We start from the raw sequence: 10,081 nt of genomic DNA, 5'->3' as shown, positions 1-10,081 counted from the left end.
ATAGATCTTTCCATTTAATCCGTCTTTTTTCCACCCCTTCCCAGTTCACCCACTGCCCTTGTTTTGCCTGCTGCAACACTGCCTTAGTACATCTTACAGCCTCCTCCTGTCTATGCATTTCCTCCACTACCATTTTCCTCTTTTCTCCTGCAGAAGCCTTACTCCACAAGGGTTTACTTACACCCACCCCTAGACCCCCCCGCCCGTGCTGCACATGGCCCATTATATCCCTATGCTTCAATGCTGATAGAGCTTGCTTAACTGCCTGCTCTGGGTTCCACTTCCTCCCTGCATTAACTGTGGGTGCAACTTTCCTTAACCTTTGAAAGAGGAACATCATAAACTGTCAATGGCCACATTAGCCGAGGCAACAAACCAAACTGCAAACACCACAGCTTGAGTTTACCTGGCAGCCCTGACTTGTCAATTTTTGCAATACCTTGCCTAGTGACCTGTCTCAAGTCTTCAACCTGTGCTTTATCACTAAGGCTTGCATCATACCACCTTCCCAGACTCTTCACTGGTTTCTCCAGAACTGTGGGAATCACCTCCTTATTTATAGCAAACTTCTTATCGATTACCATCCCTTTAACAATTGAGAGCCTCCTAGACTTACTTGGCTTCACCTTCATTCTGGCCCATTGCAGATTACTATTTAACTTATCAGCAACCTGTTGGTGTATGGAATGGTTGACGTCAAGGTTGTCATGTTGTCCATGAAAGCCCTAATCGGGGGGAGGCGTGGCCCTCCCTGCAACTTCTCCCCACCCACTACCCATTTTGAGGCCCTAATGATGACCTCCATTGCTATTGTAAAAGCAAGTGGGGAGATGGTAACCTGATCCTAGCCAGATGAATGTCGTTCCGCTTAGCTCCGCCTAGCTTCACTCACATCCATCTGGGACCTCTTCCATTGAGAGTGATTTCTCCAACCAACTTTATGGTATAGCCAATCAGGACGCAGGGCGGGAGTTTCATAGATGTGACATAGCGTAGAAGCGACTGTGAGTCTGTTATTAGCGTCACGGGTTGGCTTCGATGTGAGTGGTTGAAGTAGCACGTCAATAGATGACGGACAAGTGGCTTATTCAATCATATGCAAGCATTTTTTGATTAGGCCCAGCCTTCTGAAGCAACACTTCAATGGATCGGTTCCAGATGGATGAGTGGAGCTAGGCGGAGCGAAATTCATCTGGCTATTGCCAGGTTAGGGAGATGGTACATCCGGCCATGATTCCTATCTCAAGTTGTTGCCACCCTGTGGTGTAATCAGCTGTAGTAAAACATAATTGAATATCCAGAAAGTATGCTTTTAATGCTACCTGGGATTCTGAAATAATCAAAGGCCTTCCACAACAGACTATGCGGCACAGACCCAAAAGCATTAGCCAAATCCAAGAACACAACGTGCAGGTCTCTCTTCTCACGCTTTGCTAATTGAATTTGGTGCCAAATCATGCTGGTATGCTCTAAGCACATGGAGAAGCCAGGAATTCCAGCTTTTTGCACCGTGGTATCAATTAGTTTATTCCTTTCAAGGTAATTTGTCAGTCTCCACCACACTGAAGAAAACCTTCCCTTCAACATTCAGTAGACTATAATTGGCCTAAATTGATTAATCTCCACTGCGTCCTTTTCTTTGGGAATAAATATTCCCCCAGCCCTCCGCCAAGCCTTGGGAATACTCTGCTTTTTTCTGCTTTTTGTATTAGTCCGCACGAAGTTTGTGAGGTCAGACAGACGAGAAAAATGCCGAGTGAACAGCGTGTGTGCAATGTGGAGTTTCTCTTAAATAACTCATTCAAAAGACTTGATTTTGTAGTTAAATTAGCTATCAAAGACCTAGGACCTGATCAGCCCGACATTAACATCGTATACCAACAAACAAAGGACAAGAGTCGGTCATTTAATCGGACATTTTCACGTTCGTGGTAGGCCATATGTCTGATAAGAAGCTCTGGTTGTCCTAAACGCAATAAAATGTTCTGTTTTCCATGCCTGCTTTTCCGATCTTCTGGGGGACAAGGGGATGTTTGGAGTAGGCTAGTGTAGGTGTGTGTGACATGAAACATTTTCAGAGAAGGCAAAAAACTTGAGGCTAGCATCTGAGTTGTGCAAATTAGCCATGCTGGGGAAAGCTAATATTGCAGCACAACTCGATGAGGGCTACAGTGTAAGTGCGAAATCGTGTAGGCCTACGAGTTTGTTCACCTGAGAGTGACACAGATAAAGTAAGGCTGATTGCACAGACATTTGATGGGGCTAGTGTCATGAGAGGAGCATCTGGTGGAGTACGTAAGAAAGTGCAAGACGTGTACCCTAATTGCTATGCACATCAATTGAACCTGGTGATGGAAAAGGCTGCGTCAGCAGCATCCTCAGTGCGTGTCTTCTTCGGATCTTTATGGTTTCTCGGCTTTTTCACAAGATCTCAGAAAAGATTTAAAAGCTTATTTTGGAGTGTTTCGAAATAATTGAAACATCTGGACATTTTGATACAATCTCAGTTAGAGAGGCTAAAGGGTTTTCTCGAATGCTCTTAGATCCCGAGTTTTTATTCATTTGAGACCTGTTCTACAAGATCATGCCCCGTGTAGATGTGCTCTATGCACAGCTGCAGAAAAGAGCAATTGATGCAGTGGAGGCACACAGGGTTACAGACAAGTTTGTGGCCAACATGAGAACGACAGGCCTACGCGATGTCCCATGCCTTTCTGCAAAACATACCGGTGTCCAGGATAAGCGCAGGTCCGCTTCTACCTTTGCGCAAATTGCCTATGAAGTGTGTGACAATCATACTGCTACCGACAGATTTTCATTCACTGGCCATTTGTCTGCCGCCATCCTATTTGATAGTTCAAGCTTCCTCAAATTTTCCAAATCATTCCCCAAGGAGTTTGTAAAAAAACTGCCCTTTTACGTGTATGTGTCACTTAATATTAATTTCTATACAAACCACGGTGGACACACAAGCACTCATTCCATGGTATAGGCCTAACCCCCCCCCCCCCCCATACACACAGAATATTTACTAGAATATTTATAGCCTACTTTTAATTTACTCTTTAAAGTTGAGCTGGCTCTTGAACACAATAATTTTGTTACTTATAATTTCTTTTATGAGTAGGCATGACAATAAACAACTTGAACTTGACTATGAGAGCTGGGTGGTGTAATGCGGTGTGAAGCCTACGCTTGGAGCTCCAGTGGAATTTTGATTTCGATTTCGAATTCTCGGTTAATTTGTTTCCCTCTTGAGTTTTTCCCCCAAAGTAGTTCTCCACTGATTTGAGCTAATGAGCTAATTACCGGTACCTACCTTGTAGCTTTTGTCTGGAATCTCAAAATTTTAAACTTCACTTCTTATGAATAAAATAATTATTATGTAGGTTAACCATAGGTTAATAATGCATGAACAAAACGGTGTTTTGACCGCAAGTGGTAACATTATGGGATTCCATTCCCCAGATTTTGCTCATAGCCTAGCCATAGAAAGAAAGAGCCGTACAAATGAACAAAATCTCCGTGGACCGACCTTAGTGTGCCTTTTTTTTTTTTCTAAACTTGATCATCAGACTCTGCCCGTCTATTTGTCAACCCAGGAGCCGGTAATGGGTTCTTCTAAGAAAATGTGGTTCCATTCTATTTCAAGAAAAGATTCTTCTATATTCTGCGAAAAGGAATATCAAGGTGTTGTTCTTCCATGAAACCCACAGACACGTCTGAACATTCTTTATAGGTTTGTTTTATTTGGCTTAGGCCAGGAATACCGAGGAAATGCAACACACTCCCACTTATATCCGAGTACCAGGTGAGTGAAAACAATTCCTAAATTCTGCACCAGCGCACCCCAGAGCTAACGCCCCCACGTTACAATGATCAAGGCCAAGATGATGGATACATACATCCATCGTATCAGTTGGGCAATATCAAATCTCCATCTTCCTGTAAAGCCAATGAACTGCAATCCCACTACATTCATATGTATTACTGTATATTTGTTACATCATACCCCAGTGCATTTAGCAAAAAGTGTATGACCTCTGCTCACGTAACAACAAAAAAACCTGTTGCTTGTTTTTTTTAAATTATTATTATTACATTGTGTGATCAATATGCCAGAATAAATGCACAGGGGTGCAAATAGCATACACTGATATTTGTACCAGACGGGGTATTAATAGAACACATTGCTGTGTGCACCGGGGTACGAATAGCAAACATTGATATTTGTACCAAACGGGGTACTAATAGAACACATTGCTGTGTGCACGGGGGTACGAATAGAATTCACTTCTTATTGCACCAGGATAGCATACACTGCTAATTGTACCAGGGGTGCAAATAGCCTTACCCAATAAAATAACATTAAGTAGGTTAACCATAGGTTAATAATGCATTAAAAAAATGGTGCTTTGACCGCAAGTGCTAACATTATGGGATTCCATTCCCCAGATTTCGCTCATAGCCTAGCCATAGAAAGAAAGAGCCGTAAAAATGAACAAAATCTCCGTGGACCGCCCTTAGTGTGCCTTTTTTTTCTAAACTTGATCATCAGACTCTGCCCCGCCTATTTGTCAACCCAGGAGCCGCTACTGCATTTTACACAATGTCACAACTTTTTTTCTGATTTGGGGTTGTATTAGCCTACATAGATATTGACATTCATACATCATACACATACATACACACATACAGTAGATGAAAGAGAAACATGTGGTTGTGGCTAGAAGGGATACAGCTAAGAACTGCAGTTACGTAACAGATAGTGAAATCTCGCCGCTCAGGACAGGAAGTAGGAAGCGATCATGGATATTCCAAAGAAAAATAGCTATTTTGCGAACATAGACCTCTCCGGAATAAGTCCCGCCTCCGAAACATCCGGATCCACCCAACTTCCGGGCGTCGAATGTCTATGGGAAATAACATGGCGTTTCGAAATATCATACCTGTCAAACATCTGTAGGTGGCGAAGTAGAAAAAAATGGTGGGCCGATTGGCCTACACACTTCTGCCATCTAGTTTTCACTGGATTTTTTGATTGTTTGTGCCGTTAAAGTAGAAATATATCAGTAAGAAGCACTAAGCTAACGCACGCTTCGGACGCCGCGACTGCCCGATTCAAGGTTGCATAGCAACGGCAATGTTTCACCAGATGGCAGAAGTATGTAGGCCAATCGGCCCACCAGCTTTTTCTACTTTGCCACCTACAGAGTTTGACAGGTACGTTTTTTTGAAACGCCATGTTATTTCCCATAGACATTCGACAACCGGAAGTTGGGTGGATCCGGATGTTTCGGAGGCGGGACTTATTCCGGAGAGGTGAACAAAACGATGTTTTGACCGCAAGTGGTAACATTATGGGATTCCATTCCCCAGATTTTGCTCATAGCCTAGCCATAGAAAGAAAGAGCCGTACAAATGAACAAAATCTCCGTGGACCGACCTTAGTGTGCCTTTTTTTTTTTCTAAACTTGATCATCAGACTCTGCCCGTCTATTTGTCAACCCAGGAGCCGGTAATGGGTTCTTCTAAGAAAGTGTGGTTCCATTCTATTTCAAGAAAAGATTCTTCTATATTCTGCGAAAAGGAATATCAAGGTGTTGTTCTTCCCTGAAACCCACAGACACGTCTGAACATTCTTTATAGGTTTGTTTATTTGGCTTAGGCCAGGAACACCGAGGAAATGCAACATACTCCCACTTATATATGTGCCATTTGTATATATGTGCAATATGCCAGAATAAATGCACAGATATTCCAAAGAAAAATAGCTATTTTGCGAACATAGACCTCTCCGGAATAAGTCCCGCCTCCGAAACATCCGGATCCACCCAACTTCCGGGCGTCGAATGTCTATGGGAAATAACATGGTGTTTCGAAATATCATACCTGTCAAACATCTGTAGGTGGCGAAGTAGAAAAAAATGGTGGGCCGATTGGCCTACACACTTCTGCCATCTAGTTTTCACTGGATTTTTTGATTGTTTGTGCCGTTAAAGTAGAAATATATCAGTAAGAAGCACTAAGCTAACGCACGCTTCGGACGCCGCGACTGCCCGATTCAAGGTTGCATAGCAACGGCAATGTTTCACCAGATGGCAGAAGTATGTAGGCCAATCGGCCCACCAGCTTTTTCTACTTTGCCACCTACAGAGTTTGACAGGTACGTTTTTTTGAAACGCTATGTTATTTCCCATAGACATTCGACAACCGGAAGTTGGGTGGATCCGGATGTTTCGGAGGCGGGACTTATTCCGGAGAGGTCTATTTTAACATCACTTTTATGTTATAAATTCATGTTAGAAATACTATTACAAAATAAATAGTTTAGTTATTTCATAATGATCACGGGTGTCCCAAAGAAGTATAATATATACGGACAGACACGTAAGTTTAACTTTACGCCGTGTTACGAGAACTTATAATTAAAGACGATCTAACTAGACGTCTCAGCCATGGATATCCATTTCATAAATGAAAACTATTTTTAAAACTATTTTTATAGATCGTTGTGAAAGAGTTGCTTCAATTGCACACCGAACACTGTCCCCTTTGGCATCCCTTTGGGGATGGACCATAGACAGTAAAACCAACTTGCTGTGATGGAGCTGCTAACGATTGGACTGAGATCGCAACTTTTGAAACCTGGCATGCAATATCTACTTCTGCATGGAGACTTGACTCCATCTGTAGAGAACACAACATGTAGGCTTACATATATGTGCAATGTATTGGCAGTACCATTATGAATAATAATATAACAAAATATATTATAAGAACAACTGAATAAATATGGTATGAACCATATGGACAGATATGTACAGCATGGGCGGATTATGAACTTTCGGGCCCCTGGGCCCAGATGTATTAAGGGCCCCCCACTTATTGTCGTATATGTGGGAGGGGCGGGGGGGGGGTTTGGGGGTCCTCCCCCAAATTTTTTTTTTTAATTTGTTATGTGATTTCCTGTATTCTGGCGCATTTTGGGGAAGGCCAATACTAAATTCAATCAGATTCATAGCCTACATCCTGATTTGTTGATATTGAGGCAATGATTCCATGCAAAGGCTTGGGCTTCAGGGCCCCCTGACCCCTTGGGCCCCTGGGCCTGGGCCCGGTAGGACTAAGTTATCCACTGCAGTTATCCATCCCTGATGTACAGTACAGTTATGTGCAGTGTGGTAACAGTACCATTGTAGAGCAGAAACAGTAACATAAACATCAGAGAGACTTGCTTCTACAGCTACATAAGATAAGAGTTAGAGAGTCACAATATGTCCAATATTATTTAATAAAATTTTAGGGGGGTGGGGTTTGTGATTTTCACATACAAACAAAGCATTTTTTTAGCTGAACTCACTGTCCTGACCAAAACTGCGGTCTTTAGTTAAGACTGTAAACTTAGCCATGGTTTCTTCCTTGTAATTACTGAGGTAGGCTACTTCTCAAAACTCCTGTACTCGTTACAGTGACAGTATCGTCCGTAAACGGACTCTATTATCGAGATTTTGCGATATTTCACTATCTGTTACGTAACTTCCGTTCTTATGTATCCCTTCTAGCCACAACCGAAACACGTGCAAGGGTGCGGTTTTATCTTAAAGTATCCTTCTGAGCCATTTGTGGATGTTTCAATATGTAACCTAGCAACAGACACATTATCAACAGCACAAACATGAGTGTGCCCACCCCTTGAATCACCACCTGAGGTAATACCTGTTAAATACCTGGCTGTAATATGATGCCTGTGATGTTGGTAGCTGTTTTGCCCCTCCTGTCCCCTTCTCTCTTTCATACACACCCGCACACACACACACACACACACACATACACACACATGCGCAGGGGTGATCTGGTGAGTCAGAGAGGCTTTGTTTGTGAATGGAGTTTTACAGATGAAAGGATCTGAACTGCTATCTGAGTGCATTGACCCCTTTGTTAGAAGTGCTCAGCGAAGGGCTCTGGTGTAGCGTGACAACACCTAGCCTACCCACCTCATCCCCGACAAATCCCTGCTTTGTGAAACTAAACTGAACTCTTCACTCCCAGTTAGACTTTGTGTCGATGAGACAAAACCGTCCGGGACGGAACGGCCATAAGACTGCAGTAAAATCCACAACTCTGAAGCCAAGTTCCCCTGATGGCCAAAGAGAAGCGACCCTATGCACGTACTGCCACAGGGTGATTCATTCTGCACCAGCAAACAATCTGTGCTAATACACCCCAGACACAGTCTCAGGTGCACACACACACATACACACGCACACACACACGCACACACAGAGACACAGAGACACACACACACACACACACACACACAGAGACACACACGCACACAGACACGCACACACACACACCAATTAATTTCAGGAACTTGTAGCCACTTCTTTTCTCAGGCCCTGCTGAAACAAAGGTTTCATAGCTGCACAGAGGAGTTCAGTGTGTTGGGATAACCCCCTTGACCACAGGAGATTTGCTGCCAATGACCCCTACAGTGCAGGGCAGTTTTCACAGACAGTTCTAGAGAGGCTGAAAGGTTTAGGTTCAGAAAGTAAATGTCACGTCATGTCGGTGTTGGATGTGTGGGCAGAGCCACCAAATTTCAATCATCATTAAGTGGCCCATACGTCCAGCTCTTGGGTAGACAGTGCTGTTTTCTATCCCTTGTCTCGGCAGACACTTGACTGGCCAACGTTTGACATCTACCATATTTGTGTCTCAAAAGCTGAAGTGCACTCACTCAGTAGTGATTAATATGTTTTCTACTCTGTAGCATTGACAAAGATATGAGTCCATATCAGGACATGGCAGCGTTGGCCTACTTCTCAGCTACTTCTTTTAAATCAGGAGTGCAACGTGTTCAGCTCAAGAGTGATAATGATTTAAGGCTACAGTCAACCAGTTACTCTTAAAGATAAAGTTACAGATAGATAGGCCTACAAGCTAGAAGCTTTGTTTTACCATTTATTTTGTGAAAATGTTGCTAACACCCTTACAAAAATAACTACAAAGTACAATGTAGTAGTGCAGTTTAATTTCCAATTCTGCATTTCTGCAGTACAGTGCAGTGCAATGCAATTCTCATGTCCAAAATACTGTATACAGAGCCCCTGAGGACCATGGTGGGAATGATCTTTTTAGAGGTGGGAATTTATTTTAAAGCCCCTTTTGCACTCCCGTGCAATGCTTTTGCGTTCCCTTTGCAATACTTTTGATTTAGAAAACTTATTAGCCTGACCCCACCCACGTAGATCTTCTTTCAGGGAGATCAGGGAAGCTAAATACCGCATAGACAGACCTCTGAAGTTCGCCTAAAAGCTGCTTTGAGATCCGCGGCATCTTGCCATTTCAATTCCTATGGGAAATGTTTGAATTGTCGCACCTGTTAAACTCTCGTGTGGACAAAGAAGTCTGAAATGCAGATGTTTGCTCGAGTGGGTAATGTGATCTTCTAATCTGTACGTTAAGACGGCAAACTTAGATTTTTGCTACCCCAGAGCTAAAAGCACACAACTAATTCACACAGTGGTCCTTTGGGGGCTCTGTAGCCTACATAGCCTATTCTGCAAGGAATTTCTCAAAAACCGCAGTTTTGACACTTGAACAGCTCAAGTATCTTGTAATTTTGTTCTTTTTTTCCTAATGATTCTCCAATAAAAAACCCTATTTGACAAAAACAGATTAAACAGATGTTTGCCCCTGTGTCCTTGAATTTCTACTAGTAGAGCAATAAATCAGGTAAGTTACATGTACATTTATTCATTTAACAGGTGCTTCTATCCGAAGCGACTTATTATGTCAATTATGATTATTACTCATTACCTTGCGGAAGTTGGAAATTGAACATGTAAAAGGCTTCCAAGGAACCCATATTAAGCTACCACGTACGCAAGTTCCAAGGATAATACCAGGCTTACCTGGTTACCTACCAAAAACGCCCTCAAACGGACAGAAATACCCGTATGTTTGTGTAAAAGAATACGTTTGTACAGGTCAGACGAAGTTTCATTAAGAGGCAATGTCTAGGAATAGTCTTAGAGGGAGCTTGTGTGCTCATTTCCTGTCGCTTAAAATTTCC

This window comes from Alosa sapidissima, chromosome 8 (assembly GCF_018492685.1).
Source record: "Alosa sapidissima isolate fAloSap1 chromosome 8, fAloSap1.pri, whole genome shotgun sequence".
In the NCBI taxonomy this organism is placed as follows: Eukaryota; Metazoa; Chordata; class Actinopteri; order Clupeiformes; family Clupeidae; genus Alosa; species Alosa sapidissima.
Note: the sequence above shows the minus strand (reverse complement) of the source record.